The following is a 21433-nucleotide window of genomic DNA, read 5'->3' on the forward strand; positions in this document are numbered from 1 at the left end:
TTTTATTACAAACCTTTTAAAACTTGTAATGACAAATACAATAGGTTTGGCACACCTACTGATTGGAGCATTTTTATAATCGAAAAAATGGAACCTGCTGGCATTTTTCAAAATATCAAGGCAATACTTAGAAAATTTTCTGTGGCATATTTTTAGTATTTTTTATAATAATAATTATTGTTTAAGGTAGCTCATATTGTTTACCTATATTGTAGCCAATTTTTTAAAAACTTGATAGATGAAAATCAGATTAGAGATTAAAGGTTGGAAGCTACAGGAAGTCAAATGGTGAGAATAATGATCAACATGACGTATTGAGATGTATGTGTGTACGGCAGTGTAGAATAGAGGAACGCATACAGTAGAAATGTAGAGGTTTGTTGGAATAAAGTGAGTGAGAAGAAAATTACACAGAGGGAAAGGAAGCAGGGAAAGCAAAAAGGGACAAAAGGTGTTTTGAAAAATGGTTGGGCAATAAAGGTATGATTGGGAGCTGGAGGGATAGAAAAAGGATAAAGACCAGAAAACACTATGCCTGGTGCATGGCAAACAAGAGGAAAGAAAAGGGAATCCACATTTCATAGCTTGATTCTCAACCATGTAACATTCTGTTATATCATCATAACTCAGTCATCTTCATGTAAGTCAACACCACCAGGAAACTTAATCATCTGCATCCTCTGCTTGTCTGGGAAGGGAAGGTGTTGGGCTTAGTGTCCCTTGGGGTCTTTTGACACATCTGTAATGCAGGGAACTGAAGAAGAGTTCTCACTGACATTTGCTTCAGTAACTATCCCTGGTCATTGTGAAGAAGAAACCCAAAAAGTCTGAGGAGTTTTCCTGTGATTTCCCATTGAGACCAGACCTGAATCCTGCTTAGAGAAAGATGGGACAATGAAAGGCCATTAAACCTGAGAGTGAATTAGGCCATGTCTTTATTATCAGACTCTGAAGTGTTCTCAGGTTCTTGGGTTTCATCTGCATGGTGGCGATGTGCCGACTCCATCCTGGAGGACAACCAGGCATGCGCCAAACTATCTTTACCCTCTGCATCCAGGTTTCCATTCAGCTGGATGACAGTGGCCTTGTCTAGTTGGTAGGGAGCTGTGACTCCAGGGCTTATGTCAATAGGTATGTAAAATACAGTCTTAAGCAAAGAAAAAAGTCAGATCCTTACAACCTTAGGAATTGCTTTTTTGAGGAAAGAATGCTAAGTATTGGTGATTTCTAATAGTTGTATGATGTCTTTTAGGACATACTGCTGGTTTCACTGCCATCAGACAATAAATTCGGCTTCTTGCTTACATGGATCTAAATTTCAACTAGTGGTACAGCAGCAAGAGTTTGTGTATTTTTCAAGTTGGTACGGACAAGAGCCTGATTTAATTAATTAATCTCAGTATCTTGTGACAAAAATTACAGTAGGATACTCGTTTTTCCCTGCTTCAAATATGATTTATACGTAAGGCCATAGCAGGGTGTAGTGCTAAACAAAATGTAGTATTGACCTTTTTTTTAAGTGTTTTTGGTAGGAGTTATTTGGTGAAAAACAAATGAGACTTTCTTTTAATTCAAATAGGGCATATGTCATACTGGCAACTTTAGGATATGAGTGTCAGTATGGTGTATGTCGAGATCTTCTTTGTCCTACTTTCCTCTCTGTGTTGAGCATGCAGTTGTTGAACAGAGCCAGTAATAGTGCTGCGTATGTTGGCTGGAGGTTGAGGATAAAGGGTTTCTCTTATATCCACAAAGCATTGTCAGCACGGAGATAGTGTTCCAGGTGAATGTACACTGAAAGAAATCCTTAACTCTAAATCATTTAGCATAGCAAAGATTTTTGCAACAAAACTTCAAATGCTGATAAAGCCTAAATGAGAGTGTGGAACTCTTACTTTCCTTACAAAAGCAGGAGTAAAATAATGAATAAAATGAGTATGTTGAAAAAAAAGTGGTATTGAATCACTAAGATGATTTTTCCCATTTAAAGAACCTTTTTGCTAGTGAACAGTTACCAAAATTATATGCATTCTTTGGCATCTTATTCAATAACAATGTTAGAGGCACCCAATGCTAATCAGATCTGTCCATTGCTACCTTTTTAGACGATCGCATGCATTCACATTCCATGGGATAGTGGATCAAACATAATGTTCTGCAATTAACAACTAATAAAATGCCCCCATTACAATTCTTATGCAGCCTTAAGTTCTTAGAAGTATTTTCTAATGTTAGCAGAGACTCCTGGGACTGTGTACTACGACCTTCTGAATAATATCAGCCACAAAACATTATTTTTATATATATACATCTAACAAAATTACCCAATTTTTAATTTAAAACTCCAGGCTGTTTCCTAAAGTGAGGTAGCACATATAGCATGATCACTGGGTCATATAGTGAATCTCTAACTTGATGATAATAATGATAGTGAATGTTACGGTTTATTAGGTGTGTAGGCCTAACAGAAACACCACCACTCAGCCTCTACTCATGTTTGCCATTTTCAGTCCCCCAAAAGAGAAAACGTGAATTAAAACTGATGAGAAATGCATTCATTGGGGTATATGTCACACAGCTGCAATAGGGATAATTGGAAGCTTAAGCCCTAATCCTGCAAACACTTAAGCAGTGCTTAACTTCAGTGCTTGCAGGTTGACTCAAATGCAATTACTCATTTTTGAAAAGTGCACTTGCTAAAGCATATGATAGAGAGAAGCAGAAATGGGGCTTTATTTAGCAGCAAACAGCTGAAACTCTTTGCAAGGGAACAGACCTGTAGAATTGCAGTTGACTTCTACACTGTTTTCACATAGCACGTGAGCATGTGTATACAGTATTCACTTCTCCAATATTCTTCAAGGATGTTGAACTTATTAATGAAGTAATGTATTTGTGTTCAAAAGAGAACAATGTAAATAGAAAAATAGAAAGCACGTAGCAAATAGCAGTATGTTTAATGTAATCTATATGTGTGTACCTGTAGTATAGTGATTTGTCAGGGAAGAATGTGTTGGATGGATGTTGCTATCAGTGCTTGTGCCTGTCATGAACTCACCCTCAGAAAGCTCTGAGTTTTTTGATGTTATGGTATTACTTAATTTTATTCTTTTAATCTGAAAGAGCGGCCTGAGATCAGTAAGGGGATGGTTTTATCTTAATCATCACTCCTTTCTTCATAAACATGCAGATGTTCAGCCTTCTAGTAACTCCAGTGATGATTTTTTGATGCATGAGGACAATGGAGTGAAGTAGTTTCAGCTTAAACACTATTAAAACTGGTAGTCTGGTTATATTAATATCAGAAGGGCATATTATTGCTTGTGCCTTTTTAGAAGTTGGGAAAACATGACAGTAGAGCTTGGGGTGAAGTTGCTTTTTTCTCCTTTTACTCTCTAGTGATAGAGTATAACATTGACAGGAATGTTGCTGGGCTTTTTTTGAAAGATATATTTTAAGATATTTTTCTTAGCTCAGCTCTGATCAACAGAACTGGCAGTTTCAGATATCCTAATTTTTCTTAGTGGGAAGCTCTTAACCAACATTGCTTCTTCCAGGAAAACACTGAAGGAATTTTTTAAGCTTTTATCCTCCATGTACATAAAAAGTTTTCAGTAGGTTTTGTACGTAGTGTATGTAGAACATTTTAGTGGTTGAAAATTGTTCTAATTCAGTGAACTTTTGGCTACGTCTGATAGAAAGCACAAATTTTATATCCTTTTGAAATATGAGGGAAATTATCTTGGGTTTGTTTTCTTTATTTCAGTACCTGAGATGCCAGAGGAAATGAGTTTGTCACGGTTAAGACTTGAATGCAGAGGAGGCTTGTTGATTGAGAGGTGGGTAGGCAGGAAAAGCAGTTTTTCCCAGCCTGTACTTTGAGACCTGGAGGTGTTTCTCTGGTTCTGCATCTGGATGCACCTTCTGGCTGTATCTCACTCCCTGGGGTAGCTGAGAAGGTGTCACATTTGATGTGAGGTCGCATATTTGTCCTGTTGATCTCAGATGGCAAAGTGTGGCATTGACAATAATGTTACTGTTGGGGTTTTTTTAAACAGGTATTTAGAGAGATTGTCTTAGCTCATATCAGTAGCTCATCCCCATCACATCCTGGGCTTCACCGGAAAGAAGGACAGGCATGCAGCTGGCTGGAAATCGCTGCATGGTCTGGCCAGGCCTCTATCTGGATGACTTGAGGGCACCAGAACTGTATGGTACGGTGTGGAGCACACGTCCCACCGGCTAGACAAAGCCTGTGAGTGCACAAGTGAGATACTGCTCTTTTTTTGTGTGGAGTCTCCACAGGGTGGGACAGTTTCACACACCTTGAAAAGAAAAAGCTTAGAGCGTGCCCATAGGATATACTAGACAAAGGCATCTCATTCATTATATACTGCCATCTGCTTGGGCTTCAGGCTACTGAGACTATTTCTGAGGTACACACTAGCTAGGGCAAAATACTGGCCTTTGTAGAGTAAGCAGTGTGAAAAGTGGTCACCATTCTTGTCCTTCTGAAGTTAAAGTGATCAGGATTCTTGTGCTTTGCACTGGCTTCAGCAGTTCTATTGTGCATTGTCTACTCTGAAAATATCTTTGTCAACGCGGGTTTTTGGCATAAGCCTTCCTGCTCCCAAGTCATTCAAGAGGACAGTTAAGAGCTACGTGAACCATTTCCAGGCCCGGGAGCTTCTCAGTACGTCTAGGGAGCTTTGTGGTCTGAAATAAAGGCAGTGCTTGACTTTTCACTGTCATCTACTAGGTGGTGGGTGCTTGAGGGCAGGCAGAAAAAGGGGCAGCATCAGCACCTCTCCTCATCGGTGAGAAGTCTGCGGGGCAGAGATGGCTGGCACAGGTTCCCTCTACTGCCAATGGACAGAAGCAGGCACACTTGTAGCACATGAGCTATCCAAACGCGTTTAAACGTACAGTCAGGTTTTGAACATCTCCAAGGATGGAGACTCCACAACCTCTCTGGGCTATCCAGCAAGGATGAGCTGAATTGTGCCCTTAGAAGCACCTGTTCCCCTCCAGTGAGTATAAAGGAAACCTAGATGATAATTCAGATGGAGGCATCTGATTTCGGTGTAATAAAGCCTGCCCCTGTTGATCACTTAAACCAAGACTTAGGCAGCATAGAGATGGCCTGAATTTGGCTCTCTTTCATCAGATTCTTTTTCCTTGCCTTTACCTGTTCTTTATTCAGAGGTAATTTTAAGAATGTGTATAATATACTGGATTACTTTCCAGCCATACAATGCAATATGAGAAATTGAATTAACCAGTCCACGTTAACCATGAGCTTTTACACAAAACACAGAATAATTTTTTTAAAGTTGAAAATGGGTAACCTGCCACTCCAATGTTCTATACCATGGTAACAGGTTAATTATTTATGTCTAACTGCTGTTCCTTTTGAGGGAGACATTTTCCAGGCAGCAAAAATGTGTGTTTATTGTGTAGCATATGCATGATAAGTTCAGTATCATGCATATGATGCCAGCCCAACTGCACACAGCACAGGACTAGTGCACTAGGACTTTTTCCCAGGCAGTAGTAGCTCTCAGTGGAAGAGTCATGACAGAAAAGAGGATGCGTCTAGAAGTTAGAGGAATGGTAGCCCCAGTATGCTGTCCTCTACTGCATGGAATGGCTGGGTTTGTCCCCTTCTAGCACACAAAGAAGATAAAAGTTTTCCTAGTGCAAGAGCTGAAAGATGTTTTTCTTCCATATGGTGTGGGCCTGTGTTTTGCCAAGTTGGAGTTGCCAGGTTACTTTCTTTCATTTGTCCGAGTCTAGCAGAAGTACTTGCATTAAATGGTCTTCTAAAATGTAAGCATAAAGAGTTAATGTGAAGTTATATGCATACCCTTATTAATATACCTATGGTTGTGACATAGGATTATACATTTAAGAAATTGTTTAGGCATTTAATGTAATAGTAGTATAGAGTGAAAGGCCCATAAATAGCTGATGTTAGTGTACCTGGAAATCTGGTGCAGAGTTCCTCTATGACAGTATGTGTACATGTATTCTTTGTTCAGCTTGCTCGTCTAAGATTGACATCTTTGTAAATATTGCATAGAGTAGTTTGAATTACTTGCTGTTTGTATTTGTTTCTGTTACATTACAGGTATCTTCATGCTTCTTAAATGATCTTGGCATAGTTTCATGTGAGCTAAGATCTAATAGCTTTTGTCTTTTATTTAGAGCACAACTGTAAAATTTCTATCGTGACAGTTCTGACATTTAAATGACATAGATTTGTATCCAAATGGCTAGTAAAGATTTTCTGAAAACTTTTAGGAATGTGCGATCAAAATGTTTGACACTAGTGTGACTATAATGTGTGTGTGTTTGTATACATACATATATATGCACATACACTGTATATGAACCCATATGTATATGTATGTGAATATTCATGCATATAGTGACTTGCTGATCTAAAAATCTTCACGATGACCTGAATATAGGGATTTTTGAATCCTGGAATTATATCTTGTAGTGAACAGGTAATATGATCCCTCCTAATGGGAATTCTTTCCTTGATGAGATTGTATTTGTATGTGAAGGAGTATATCTAATGCTTTTTCAGGTCAACACAGAAAAAGGTAGTACTGTTATAATAACTTTATTTTGTTTTCACTGAGAAGGGACACAAAAGGAGCAAGGATACTTGCCAAACTAATATTGAGAGTCTGTAGAAATTAAATCTGATTCAACCATGACTGCATTATATATTTACCTGATGAGGGAGGGAAATTCTCACACTTGTTGCTCAAGTAGGTACGTGAGTTTGGGATTTATTTTCTTTCTATTTTTCTGCTTTTTACCTAGATTTTAATTTAGATGAAGAGGAATGGGAGTGTCTTTGTGGTGTCTGTGTAGTGTATTGATTTCAATGTTGTACTTTAAAGGGCTAATTTACCATGTGTATCTTATCTATATGAGTATGTCCTTCATGTCCAGTCTAATAAATGTTAAGTTCCTGGGTTTTTTTAGTGGGACCAGGATGAATCAATCTTTTTTTATCCTCAGGGCATTCTTCTCTGCATCACAGAGTTGCCCTTTTACCTGTTCAGTGTAATTTAACCTGAGTCAGGAAATCAGTTGAATCTATGTCTGGAAAACAAACAAATCTAAGAAATAAATGCTCCCCCCATCCCTGGGAGCTTAAGATTTTCCAGCACAGTCATATTATACAGTGTAATAAAGCTCCAAAAAGTAAAGTAAGTAAGAGAATTCATTCTGTCCTCAGTCCTCAAGGACTGACTAGATTGTTAAAACCAGTTTGGTGAATGTCTGTCCAATGAAGTTGCCTTTTTTTTCTACCTGTGTTTGATAGTTCTCCAAATATTATCTTGATCTCCGGTTACACAAACCTTGATTAATTTGGGGTATGGAACACAGTAGAGTAAATCCTGAGTTCTTCAGTCTCCTGTGACCACACTCTTCAGCCTTAAAGTGCAGCATGGCCAACAAGCAGGCTGGTGTCTGTGAACTTCTAGTTTCGGCCAAATATGGAGGAACCTTTGACTCTTACTCTTCATAGAAGACTTGGGTTTAGTATATGCCAGAAGTCTTTAGAAAAAACATACTTGAAAAGGTGATACTAGCCTTACTTCTAGACAAAATAGCTGCAAATCTTGATTGCATTCCTTTTGACTTTAACCTAGTTGTAGTTACTTTTCTGAATTACCCATGCACAATGCAGCACGTCTAAGGAAAATGTGCCATCTTAAACTTTGAAAATCTTAACCATTGCTAATTTGTGGAGTTGGGAAGTGGGAAGGGTTACCTACGGATTTCTTTGAATTTCCGTCAGGTTTGACATTCAAGTTTATGCTGTTATTTATAGCAATAACAACAATAGCAATTAGAGTTCAACAGATTTCATCCATAGGTGCCACATTTGCATTTCAAGGGTAGTGCATGGTGAATGCATTTTATATAGTCACTCCTCAATGAAAACAGCAGTGGTGGTGGCAGTATTAAAGTGGTTAGTAAGGATGCCTCTGCCCAGGCCACCACATAGCAACCACTATGTTTCTAAGGACAAATAGCTCTTGTCTGCCCTAAGCAACTGGATGAGAACATCAAAACATGCCTTGTGAGAGACCTCTAATACCCATTAGTGTTAGCAACTGTTACCTCAATCATGAATGACACAGCCCTAATTATTAAGGTAATTAGAAGTTATAACACTGGCAATATTAAAGGGAGAACTTCTAAAGCCCATTAACAATGTTACTTTAAGTGATCTGGCTGTGAACTGTTCAAATCTCTAATTACATTATACGTCTGTCTTAAAGGGTGATGTAATTAAGTGATGGGAGAGGGAATGAATATATAGTGACTACTGTGCTATACTTTGTAAGTACTATTTTCACAGAAACCAGCCTCAGTAATGTCATTATGTCATTTAGGGGTGGGGTTTTTTGCTCAATTGTATACCACATGTAGCTAAAAAATACTTACCCTCAGAATATATAAAAATGATATATCATGGTTTAGTATAATGATATTATCAAAATTAGGCTGGATTGGCTACGTTATTCATGCATGACAAAGCCATCAGTGACATATTCATGCCACTTCAAACAGCACTACACTTTCACACCACCCTTTACCAGCGCAAGTGGGTAAATAACAATATCCTGTATGTTCTACATGGAGGAAAGCTATTTTAAATATTTTAAAAGAAAATACATAAAATGTTACAAAAATTAGTCAAATTTGTCAAAAGTTAACAACAGTTATGCTTGAGTGAGAACAGAGGACAGCCTTCTGCAGTTTGGCCTTTGGGTCATGAATTTTTATTGAGGACTGGAGATCAGAGGAAGCTTAGTACCAGCCCCTTCTTTTCAGATAGGAAAGAAAGATGGAAGAAAATGGGGATATAGTGAAAAACAGAGTTGGATGGATGGAGGACGCTCTATAATTGTCAAGTTGTCTTTGGTGAGTTATCAAAATTGCTTTTCATGAAGTACAAAAAGTAGAAGGGAACAGATTAACACTGACCCATATTCAGTAAAGCATTCATTGTCTCTCCCTCTTTTCAGTTGTTTTTATGCAGAAATTGGCTTTTTTTTTCTAAGCGTGAAACCTCCAAGTTCTAAAAGACAGTGTGATCCAGGTGCTGGAGTTTGGTGTTGTGGTTCTTTTTTTTCACCAAAACCTCACCATTTGTAGGTATATGCAGCTACAGTAACAAAGTTTGTTGTCTTATTAGGTGGTTACATTTAAAAAATATTTCTTCTAGATTCAGTGGAAGTAGAAAAGGTCCATATGCAACAAAGCAAATTAAAATCTAAGCTCTTTTTTCTGCACATATTTTCACACATTCGATATCCTATCATGAGCTGAGTATTCTATTTTTCATATTTTTAGAGCTGGTTAGTGGATGAACCTTATAACCTTCCCGCAAATTCTATGGGGTGGCTGAAGTGAGGAGAATTTAAGACTGCATACTGAAGCAAGCATTGCAAGGTCTGTCCCTCGCTTTGATGTGTGGGGATATTGACCCACATTCGGCCCTGTGTGAATGCTTGCAAAGACATGTAGAATCACAGAATCATAGATGGGTTTGGGTTGGAAGGGACCTTTAAAGGTCATCTAGTCCAATCCCCTGCCATGGGCAGAGACCTCTTTCACTAGATCAGGTTGCTCAAAGCCCCATCCAACCTGGCCTTGAACACTTCCAGGGATGGGGCATCCACAACTTCTCTGGGCAACCTGTTCCAGTGTCTTGCCACCCTCATTGTAAACAATTTTTTCCTTGCATCTGATCTAAATCTACCCTCTTTCAGTTTAAATCAGTTGCCCCTCATCCTGTCACTTCAGACCTTGGTAAAAAGTCTCTCTCCGTCTTTCTTATAAGCCCCCTTTATATATTGAAAGGCCACAATAAGGTGTCCCCAGAGCCTTCTCTTCTGTAGGCTGAACAACCCCAACTCTCAGCCTTTCTTCATAGGAGAGTTTCCAGCCCTCTAACCAGTTTTGTAGCCCTCGTCTGGACCCACTCCAACAGCTCCATATCTTTCCTGTGCTGGGGGCCCCACAGCTGGATGCAGGACTCCAGGTGGGGTCTCACGAGGGCAGAGTAGAGGGGGAGAATTGCCTCCCTCGACCTGCTAGCCACACTTCTTTTTATGCAGCCCAGTATATGACTGGCTTTCTGGGCTGCAAGCGCACATTGCTGGCTCATGTGCAGTTTTTCATCTGATGCCATCATTTACTTCAGGGCTCCTGTGTGTATAAGTATTATGTGAGAATAAGATCTTTCTGTTCCTATGCTGCCAGTTTCAGAAGCAAGGCAAGATCCTTGACAAACACACAGATATATCTCTCAGTACGCACCACAGTGCGCCCCAGACTCTTAAATGTTTGAGCATATCTGCACGCCACTGTCAACAGCCATTGCATATCCCTGCTGAGTGGAAACGCCAGCAGGGAACAGGGCTGGGGTGCATTCAAATATCCCCCAATATGAAACTGGATATTGCCAGAGCACACAGCCAGACCAAGAGCCAGGAAGTACTGCTCAATGCATTGGCATAGATACCATTTTGGTCTCTTACACCCTGGCTTTCAAGCTGAAGAGAGGCCTAAATTTTGGAGACACAGAACTGGAAAGAATTTGTTGGAGATTACGGCCAAGACAGGCCATCATTGAGTCAGGGAAGTTCCTTCATCACCTTTTCTGCTCTGGTTTGTCTTCCACCTGCTCCACTAAATTGTGGCTGATGACTGATCAGTTTGGGGGTGAGTAGAGGGATGACAGGCTGCTTCTCTTTGTCCAATGTGTATGCAGTTTGGGAGCTGAGTGGGGGGCATGCTATCTGAGGAAGTTCTTCCCTGTGAACCTGGGTGCTGAGGTCAGCTGCACTCCTGGGTAAGAAAGACATTAGTCGTTTTTGTAAAAACAACTTAGATGGAGTGAAAAACTGTTAACTCTTGCTGCTGAAAGGTAGATCTCTTACATCTGACAAGTAATGTTGCTGGGTGCACATATTCCATCAATGCAAGCCACAGATGTTGTACGTGAATATCTGTCGAGAGAAGGACTTAAGAAATCATTGATACTGAGCTGGAAATGGGAGAGAAGGGAAAAGGAATCGAGGACCGAGGTCAAAAGACATAAAAAAGAGTTAAACATAGATTAGCAGTGGAAGAATGAATTCCAGAGACAAAGAGGAGAGAATGGTCAGCCGGCAGTTTTGTAGGTCTTTCTAGCACTTTTCATTACAGAAGCTCTTCCCTTGCTGTAAGGTTTGTTAATCAAGACAGGCAGTGTGTCACCAGAGCTCTGTTCTGAGAGTAGCATGGCATTAGCAGAAACAGGTCCTGATATTTGTTTGAAGGACGGTCATCCAGCAGAGTCTGACAAGTGTCAGTCAATCTGCCAAAAAAAATTATAACCAGTGACACACGTGATGTGTGTATGTGATTGGGGTGTTCTTTTTCTGGGTGCCAGTAATCACCAAGTTAAATCTGTAGCTAAACTTATAGTTGAAGGAGTTGGGCATGCCACTTCATTTCCCCTTTTTCTTGACCTTGTACAAAACCAGATTTTAAAACCTTTTTAACAAAAGAAAAGACAAAAAGGTATTTTCCTTCTTCAAAGCAGAAAAAAAAAGAGGACAGTTTTGCTGTTTAAAAAAAAAAGTCACTGCTAAATCCATGCATGGAAAATATGTGGCTTAATGGGGATCGGGTTCCTCAGAAAACTGACAATGTGAAAATGAAGAATTAAAGTGAACTTTTAAGATAATCTTAGCTTTCACTCTTGCCCTAGCAAAAGAGCTGATGTGCACAGAGGCCCTGGTTGGAAATTATCCCTTGTCAGGAAAGCACTCAAGCACTTGCTTAACTGTATTCCTGAATGGAGATATAGACTATACACAAGGATAAACTGTACATTCATAAATGGTATTTATAACATTTCTCTCGATTGCCACTTTATGAAATCACTGGTGTTGCCGGCATGCAGAAAAAGGTAGAATATGATCCAGTGAGCTTGTTTCTTCTTACTGCCTCAAAGCAAGAAACTTTCACAGATGTATTACGTGGTAGGTCCTGCTTCACATGCTAACAGTTTTCTCAAAGCTTTGGAACAGGCATTTGAGAACAGGTGATGAAAACACAGTTCCACAATTGGGAATACTGTTTAAGTCAGTTCTCTGTCAGGGTAAAAAGTCAGCAGTGCATCCATTCCTGGCTTAGTCCCTGTAAGGTCATATATTAATGCAGGTCTTCACTTGAACTAATACCTCCCTGTTGTCAAGGTGCTTGATGCTGTGCTCAGTTGGCCAGACAATTTCTGGCAGAAGCATGGGTCAAAGGTTAAAGGCTGGGCACGTGTTCATCCCTCCAGATTTGAGAGCTCAGTATGAGACATGCAACTTCATCCTGCAAAGAAAGAAATACTCTCCTCTCAGGCACAAAGAACAGATCATTCCTATCTCGATTTGAAAGCAGAGAGTTATATTCCTAGCATATCAAAAAGAAAGAAGGAGAGTAAGAAGGAAATCTATCTTCTTTGGGGACTTTAACGAGTAATCAATGCCTTAGTCAGGATCTCGTGAGAGTTAGGCGTAGAACCCAATGAATAGCAAAAGCAAAGCAAGTCAAAGTGAGGCAATAGAGAAGTAAAGATCTACAAGGCAAGCATCGAGGCAAGAACTGGGATGAGAAGCCAAGCCAAAGGACAGGAAACTGGATACAGTTCACAGAATCATTTAGGTTGGAGAGGGCAAAACACGAGGAAGATCAGAGGCAAAGGTCAGAAAGCCAGGGAATTAGAATGCAAAGCAGAGCATGGGAAGGGAGCAAGACACAAGAGGAGCCAAAGGCAGAAAAAGCAGCTGGGTGTGATTATTCCTTTGACACCCAGGGCAAAGGACCAGCCAAGCTCAGCTGGTTGTGTTTATTGGGTCTTTAGGGGGCAGCAAAGGCTGAAAAAGAGGGGCCTGGCAGGTCCCTCTGGCTGTAGCTGCACTTGAAAGGTTGAGTCAGGAAATTGGTCCTCTCTGCTTTCCAGTACTCAGTCAAACATAAGACTTCAAACACCTCACCCTGCAAGTTCTGAGACAAGCAAGGAAAGGGCTGAAAATAACACTCTGTGCATATGTGCCCGATTTACTCAAAGGCACATGTGGAGATGTGGATGTTGAAATAAGCAGTGTCCTGACCTTGGTCTCCAGACTGCACAGAACACAGCACTCAGAGACATTTGTGTCACTAGTAACTATATCCTAAGTAATTCTATGGAAATACACTACAACGGTAGGTATAAGAGATAAAATGGGGTGAGATACCTTGCTCTGGTTAGTTTGAGGATTATGAAAGGTTACAGGAAAGGAGATACCTTCGGCAGATGGTATAATGATGCATAGGAAGGCATATATTCATGAAGTCTATTCAAATTTTTCAATATTTTATAATACGTTTTGAAAGAAAAGTCACACCAAGAAGTTACATTACAGCAATATTGTGATGATGCTTAAATTGTACGCTCAAAAGTCTGGAAATGACATGGTGATGGAATTTTTTCTAGAGAAAGGGACAGCTAGGCTCCTGCATCTAACTAAAAGTCAAAGGCAGTCAGGCCTTTCATTTTCAGTTGTCTCTTAATCCTCATTGTCTTTCCTGATCCTGAGGGGCTGATCCTGAGAGGGGCTCCATGTGACCTTACAATTTAAGTTTTGCCTGATCTTCTGTACACATTAGAGTACAGTCCCTAATTTCACGATTACATACCTATTCTCAAATCCCACAACGTAAACAATACTGTTTCTATGAACGCCTTTAATAGATTGATAGATTTTAAGAGATTGAAATGCTTGAGCATTCTGTTCTCCTTCGTGCTTCCAAGTGGAGAGAAGTATGAACATTACAACTGAACTGTTTTTTTTTAATTGAGGCTTCCTGAAGATGCTCAGAACATTGTATTACAAGAGGTTCAAAATGCTCTACTAAAATTAAACACACACAACACAGGTGTCGTTGATCACGTGACCAATCAAGAGTTGTGTAATAAGCTGAAGTCATACCTCTCTTCGGTTTGGAGAAGAGAGGGGAAAGGTGGCAGATGAGTGAAGTTCCACCACAAAGATGGTAGGTAATGCAGAACTGTTGTTCACCAAATCCCACAGTATGAGAAGTAGAGGGTACTCAGTGAAAACAGTAGGAGTCTGGTTTACAACAAAGAAGAGGCAGTTCTTTTTACCCACTGGGTAGTGGACTTCCAGAACTTGCTGCCACAAGAGGTTGTGGAGGCAGACCCTAAGAGGGTCTTCAAAACAAGAGTCAGAAAAATTCATGGGCAAGTCCATGAAGTCCATGAAGGTATAAAAGGACTAGACAGGGAAGTGCCCTCTAAACCCCTCAGTATAACTATTTGTGTGCTAGGGGAGTACAAAAGAAATGGACTGCAAATAATGACTAGGCTCACATGCTGTCCCTAAATGACATCTCCTTTTGCCATTGAGACAAAATACTGGGCTAGATGGACAACTGGTACAACCCAGCAGCTTCTCATGTTTCCCTGCATTTCACTGCTTGTTTCTTTGGGTGACCTTTCCAACGTGCTATCTGCTAATCCATTCCTTCTGAAGCAGCTTCAGCAGCTCTTTTCCACCATACACCAAGGACTTCTCTGCTGACTGGCCACAGGGTATCTTTTGTTGTGAAAGAGTTGCTTGGATGTAGGTGATGAGGTGGCTATTTGACTAAGCTAATCTGGGAAGATGGAGTGTACATTAAGACTAGATCCCGCTCTGTACGAATTAAGTGTGAACAGCTTGTCAGAGAGAGAAAGAGATAGAAAAAGACCATTTAGACTCAACCTTGAGATGACTACATTAAACCTGATTTTATTCTGTCCCCAAGGGTCTTCATTATCTTTTGTAACTCTCTGGTCTAGTCTGGATTTTGTAAAACAAACAAACAAAAAAGTATTTGTTTCTACATTAGCCAATCTTGAGGTAAGGGTAACGTACAGACTAACTGGTACACAGCAATGCATTACATTCCTAGTGGTGAGGTGGTTACAAAAGTTGAGATACTGGAGCATTTCTGAAGTCCCCAGCAATGGGGGAACATTTGGTTGCACAGGCTGGCTTGAGCGCTGGTGCTGCCAGCGTCTGTGTGAAAGAGGCACGTTTCTGCAAACGTGTTTAGACAAACTCCCTTAGCAATAGTAGAAGAACGGTGACTTAGTGGGATTTGTAACAGCAGCATGCAAAATCAGCACAAAGATGTGAGTTCCTAATCTTGTACTTAACTGACTGCTTTGTCCCAGTTCAAATTTTCTCATTTTTTTCATCAGTCAGAGTGATCTGTGTCATCACTTTGGTCATACATTCCTGGTTGGGAATTATTTGACAGTGGTTAACTAAGAGAATTCAGTTACAGGTCTTCTCTAAGTTGAACAAAGTCTATAGGAGTGAGCAGGGAATGCAACTCACTGCAGATGGTGCTTGAGAGGTAATCTGGGACTCTTAATCCTTGTCTAGCAGTCTTGCAAGTCACTTCACTACCAGCCTCAGTCCTGCTTTTTTTCTCCAGACAAGAAGAGGGAGATCATAAGACCGAAAGTGTGACTAGATGTTACCGTTTATTCTTTGGGGTTTGGCTCAAGCCCTTTTCTGATTCAAAATTCAAATTTCTGTGTTCACATACATGGTTCACACACTATGTTTCTGTCTCCTGTAGGAGAATTTAGGAAGATGTGAACTTCCACTTACTAAGAATTCACTTCTAGTGAGTATTCTGCAATATATATTTAAACAAACAGCCCTGTTTGGTTAATATTCTTACCAGCAAACTTCTTTATTTGAGCATTTTTAGAAAAAAAAGTATATAAGCCTAAAAACATCAAAAGGAAGGTCCCTTAAAACATGAATACTTGTGGGCATCCTCTTTAGATGCAGTGTTTAGTTTTCATTATTATCCCATCCCTAGCAAGTATACGAAGTTTGGGACTACAAACTTTGAAATGAGAAAATCTTCCTGTTAAAGCAATGTCTGTTGGACAGAGCCCACGGTCTCGTATACTTTCCAGGCAGGTATGCACTGATTGACGAGTCTGCACAGTGTATTGTGGCCAGTTTCATCTAGTGAGTCAGAATCTTTTATTTATGTGACACTGAACCCCAGTTTTTTATTTATGTGACTCCAACTCCCATTTTTTTATTAAACAGCATTCTGTGATATCCAACACAATATAAACTCTTTCTTAGAGCCACAGTAAAAGCGACTTGAACTACTTCATGTAGATGTTGTCCTTGTATGTTTTATTTTATTAGAATTTTAGATAAGTTTAATATTAAACATTTATCAGAAAACTATACAGTTTACATAAAAAGTATATCCTCTTACTAAGACCTCCATTCACCTGAAGAGTCCTGATAACACATATAAACCACTCAAGTTCCATTTTTGTTTGGTTATTACAATATCAGATCCTCAGTTGAACCAAACCTGCTTCTGCATTATCCCATATTAAATTTTTAAGCTTCCAGCTTAATATTGTTCCTTCTTACTATTCATCAAGTAGATAACTGAAGAAGTGTTCCCGTTTTTATTGTGATTTACATGCACTTAAATACGTCAATCCATTTTCTCTTAAAGTTTCCTGAAATACTAAGTTGAAAGTCAATTGAAATTCACTCACTGAAGGTGCTGTGTTGAACTGCCTCCGCTTTCTCTGTAAACCATGTCTTGCTTTTCTTTTAAATCACTGCACCAAACTTTGTTAGGGCTCATCTGCGAGTGCTATGCACAATAAACTGGCAAAGCCCAGTAAAATAAGGACGGGAAATTCGGATCATCTGATGGAGCTCAGCAATTTCTCTTCTTGCTCAGTCAGAGATCACCTTACCATTCCCTTTACTACAGTACCTTACACGTGGTAGCCTTGGCTCTGGCCTTCTGTCACTCTTTTGCACACAATCCCTTACCATGTAAGGTTCTTTGTTGGGTTTGGGGGGGTTTTTGCCTATAATTAGTAGTTGCAGACATTTTCTGTAGTCATTGGTTGTGCTGCGAAAGTGTAATTTGGTGAAGGGGCATTTGCACAAAGGAGAAAATGGAAGGCTGATTTCAGTAGTAGGGGGCCGAGTGATTATGAGGCAGAAAGAGTTTATGTCAGTTCCAAAGCAGTGTAAGGTCTACCGACAAAAAAAAGACTTTTATTCCAGCATAGTGTCTGTGCAGGAGCACAGAGAGTTACACAAGCAGTAGCTGCTGCAGCATTATAATTATACTGCCATAGTTCTGCCAGTTAATTCCCTCACATGGACAAACCCTCAATTTTTTACTTGCAAGGTCTCACCAAGAATTCTTATTCTGGATTACCTTCATGAATTCCTGGCCTCTTTTAAAAAATGTATTGCTTTTTAAAACTTCAATTGTTGGAAGAGCTGTGAAGTCTCTCCCGGACATCACAATGTCTTTGAAGCACTGTGCAGATTTTATAATGTCCAGAAAACACTCTCTGGTTTGCATTTTGTCATTGAAATGCTGTGCAGACATTATAAACCCCTGAGATGGGTGGATGGACCTGACAGCATTAATAATAACAGCAAGTCCCCTTTGCAAAAAATAGTATGGCTGCTAATTGCTCTTTAGGCATTAGGCCCATTAAAGTAACAGAGTAAGGGGTATGCAACAGCAAAATGAAGGTGTTAAGTTAAGAATGGGGGTCTGGAGGCTGAAACGATGCTTGGATAGCCATCCTGGCAGTTCCTTGGAAAAAAACAACTTTATGACCTGTGTAAGGAGCATTGCATTAATGCCTTCCTCGGCCCAAAGGGAGGGAAGGCAAGGAATAGGAGAGCACCACATTACTACTCTTTTATCTGCACAGAGGTCTACTGTTCTTCCTGATAGGGCAGCAATACACACTCCACCCATGAAGGGGTAAGCTGTCTGTCATGCAAACCACTGGCTAAGAGACTGGCAATATTGATGTAGTGTTATCCAAATGAGTAGGTTTGACTTAGGTAGTGATAGGCTATGACCTGGAATTATTGGAAGAGGACACCTTTCTAGGAGTGTATGCAAACTTTTTAATGAATCTCTGCATTCATTTATGCTGTACAGCCGGGGCACCCTCATCTCCTTGTTGCTGCTAGACATTTTGTTCACTTGAATATTTAAATAGTGTGAGTGTTTTGTTCTATTAATGTAAGCATACTTAATTTGAAATATGTAACTAATTATGGAAGAAAATAGTTAAAAACCTGAACCCAAAAGGGAAAGCCAGGAAGTTCTATTGTCTGACTGTTCTGGGTAAAATTCAGAACAATTTCAGTTATTTTGTAATTTGTCTGTCACAAAGTAGAAACTGGGAATTTGGCAGAGTGAAGTACAGTTTTCCATTATAAATCCGTAGATAACAAGGTCAGTGACCACTGCAGTTGGTTGGAGAAGCAGACCACAGAACATCCTGGAGTTGTTCCCTGTTTGATCAACATCCACTCTATTTAAAATTGCCAGTCTTGGACAACCTGTCACAATCCCTTGGCAAATAGGATATCCTCATTGGCTTTGCCTCATTGAAAGGAGATAAAAAAGGACTTAGTTTTGTATTTTGCAGACCTGCTAAAAATACTGGGTTTTTTCTATCTGTAACAGTAGTGTTGGGAGGGAGATTGATTTTCTTTCTTACAGTTTTACCAGGGGGAGAGGAGACTGGGTTGCATAAATAGCACAAATAGGAAACTACTTATTTTTTAAGTTCTGGTTTCAGACCCACAACTCATTGATTTAGTGGGAGTTGTAATGCCAGAGCTAAAACTTGAGTTTGACAGTTTGCATTTTTTCTACTTGCAGTCAGTGTTCCAGATAAAGACTTCTGGGAAGACAAAAAAATCCCACAGTGTGGTGTACAGCTGACAAAACAAGAGAAAATGAGAGGAGAATAATATCAGAGCTCATAGGCCTCCAGTTCTAACAGCTCTGCTCCTAACGCTTTCTTCCTTCATTTAAGCTTCCAATAAAGTCTCCCTGTGTTTACCTCTAATTTAAGAAACTGTCCCTTAATCCCATCCCTTCCTATTCTCTGTCATCCTCTTGCTACTTCCTTCCTCTTATCTTTTAAAAGCTTGCTCACTCGCTCTCTACCCCCACCCTGGCTTATTTCTTCCATATTAATAATAATCTTAGCACTGAGCACTTATATCGCTCTCTACATGTTCAAAGTGCTGTACAAACCTTAGCTAATTAATCCTCACAACACACTCCCTTCCGTCTGTAAGATAGGTAAGTATTATTATCTCAGTTTTACAGATGGGGAAATTGTTGCAATGACTCCGTGGCAGAGACACAAGCACAGTAACCTTGTTCTTGCAACCTCTATTTTGAAAATACCTTCTCCAACCCTGCTTGCCTCTATAAATACCTTCCCATCTCCTTTGTCTCCTAAATCTGCTGCCTACTCCTGCCACCACAGCTCCCTTAATTGTTGCCATCGCTTTTGCTCCCTCAGACACCTCCTGCAGGAGCTTTGCCAATTGCATTGCTCCTCTGGCTCTTTGAATACCTTCCTCTTACATCTGCAGTTTTCATCTCACTTCCATCAGGCAAGATGAAAGTAACCCCTTGCCAGCCTCACCAGTTCATGGCTCTTCTTTCTTTCTCCATGCCTGGGTTTCTGTCCCTGGATCACATCGAATTCAAGGCGTAGGTGCCTGACACAAGTCTGCATGTTAGGGATTGGGATTAAGATAGCCTGGATTCCCTCCACGTTATTTCCTAGTGTGGCATTTGTGAAGGTATCATCTACCAGCAGGAAAACAGCAGGCATAGGTTTGTCAGTAAAATTTATGCCCTCTATATACACGCAGCTCCGAATTGGGCCACAGCGCTCCTGCTCAGGACCATGTGTTGGTGCAGGGGCAATCCACTGCTTCATGTTTTCTGTCGTTGAGCTGCGACTCACCCCACAGGCACTACTTGATCATTGAAGATGCCGACCTGTCCCACCTGACAGCATTGTGTGCCCTGAACCACCTTCCTAGGATCTGGCATTTTGATGCTTAAATAACCTTCTTAAAGTGGATGTCCTGAATGTGGCCCTGAGAGCAAGTAGATTGACAGAGGATATTCTGAAATTTAGGAAGGGAGTGTCCACAGTTATAAGTAAGCAGATCCAGGTTTTAACTGCCTCTCCAGTTCCCTGATGTGACACTTCCTTGTTCCTGTGTGTTGTAAATGGGTCATCCTTGCTGTCATGTCCCTGTGATCGCAGAATATGTGTGTCGCTTGAAACACTGGATCCACCTACTAATTACTCAGCTATTATCCTTGATTTGCTCTCTCCAGAGTGGTGCTCTTGGTCTTATCTGACCAAAGAGTAATGATAGATTCTGACGGTGGGGATAACTGAGGATCTTGCTTAGCTGTAACCGTAAGTTTTGTCAGTCTGTTGTTTGAGACCAATTAATTAGACACGATTACATGAATTTGCTCTTTAAAAGACTCTGCCATAATGTCATGCCCTGTCAGGAGCAATCTGTTTAATGGATTGGTGCTCATTTTGTCATTTTCTGTTCTGTGTCATATGACACAGTATCATACCTCTGCAGGTGAGCTATCAGTCTCTATGGTGCTGTACTGAGGATTGTATTTTTAAGATGCCTTTGAAGACTTCTTGCGATGAGACTCCACAGCAAGTTCTTACTCACGCTCATACTAATGAGAGGCTAACTGCAATGAACTGAACACAACGGCACATCTCTTTTTTCATCTTGTATATGCATCAGTGTCACAGAGGTCAGAGACTTGGACAAAGAAGTTGCTGGCTTCTTGCAGCTAAGTTTTGCTGACCCATACCCACTTGTACTGCTGCCTTTTTCATTATTTTATGTCAGTTTAGTTTATACATGTGCTATCAGTCCATTACTTTGTCGTGCACTGGGTCCTCACCTTCTCCAAAGAATGACCAAGGAAACTGGCCTACCTCAGCAATGTTCTTCAGGAGTCAAGTCTCAGTGTCAAATGTGACTTACTCAGTGTTTGGCTTGATGCCCACGGCTGAGGTGATGGGACCAATGTGCACCTGAATGGCCTGCTTACGTATTTGTTCAGGTTTAATAAGGTCTCTGTTATGCTAGGTTTCTGGGGCACAAAACGTGGCATCAGTGCATAATTCTGCATCACTGTTTGTTCTGAGAAACACATGGAACTTTGGATACCCCCTTCCTACGTTGTGCCCTCCTCCTTCTGCATAAGATGAACGCTAGAGGGTGTAGCCCACAAACCTCTCAGCTCTCCAGGGGCCGTTCATTGTGGTTAGGATTGGCATCGCTTTCGGACACAAACAGGCTTACCAGTTTACCACCTGTACACTTTTGCAGGTGCTCTTCCCAGTGCTCTGCTTCCTCCTCAACAGCAGCACCCTTTGCATAGAGACCTCTGTGCCTCA

The sequence above is a fragment of the Gavia stellata genome, chromosome 1 (genome assembly GCF_030936135.1).
Source record: "Gavia stellata isolate bGavSte3 chromosome 1, bGavSte3.hap2, whole genome shotgun sequence".
Classification (NCBI taxonomy): Eukaryota; Metazoa; Chordata; class Aves; order Gaviiformes; family Gaviidae; genus Gavia; species Gavia stellata.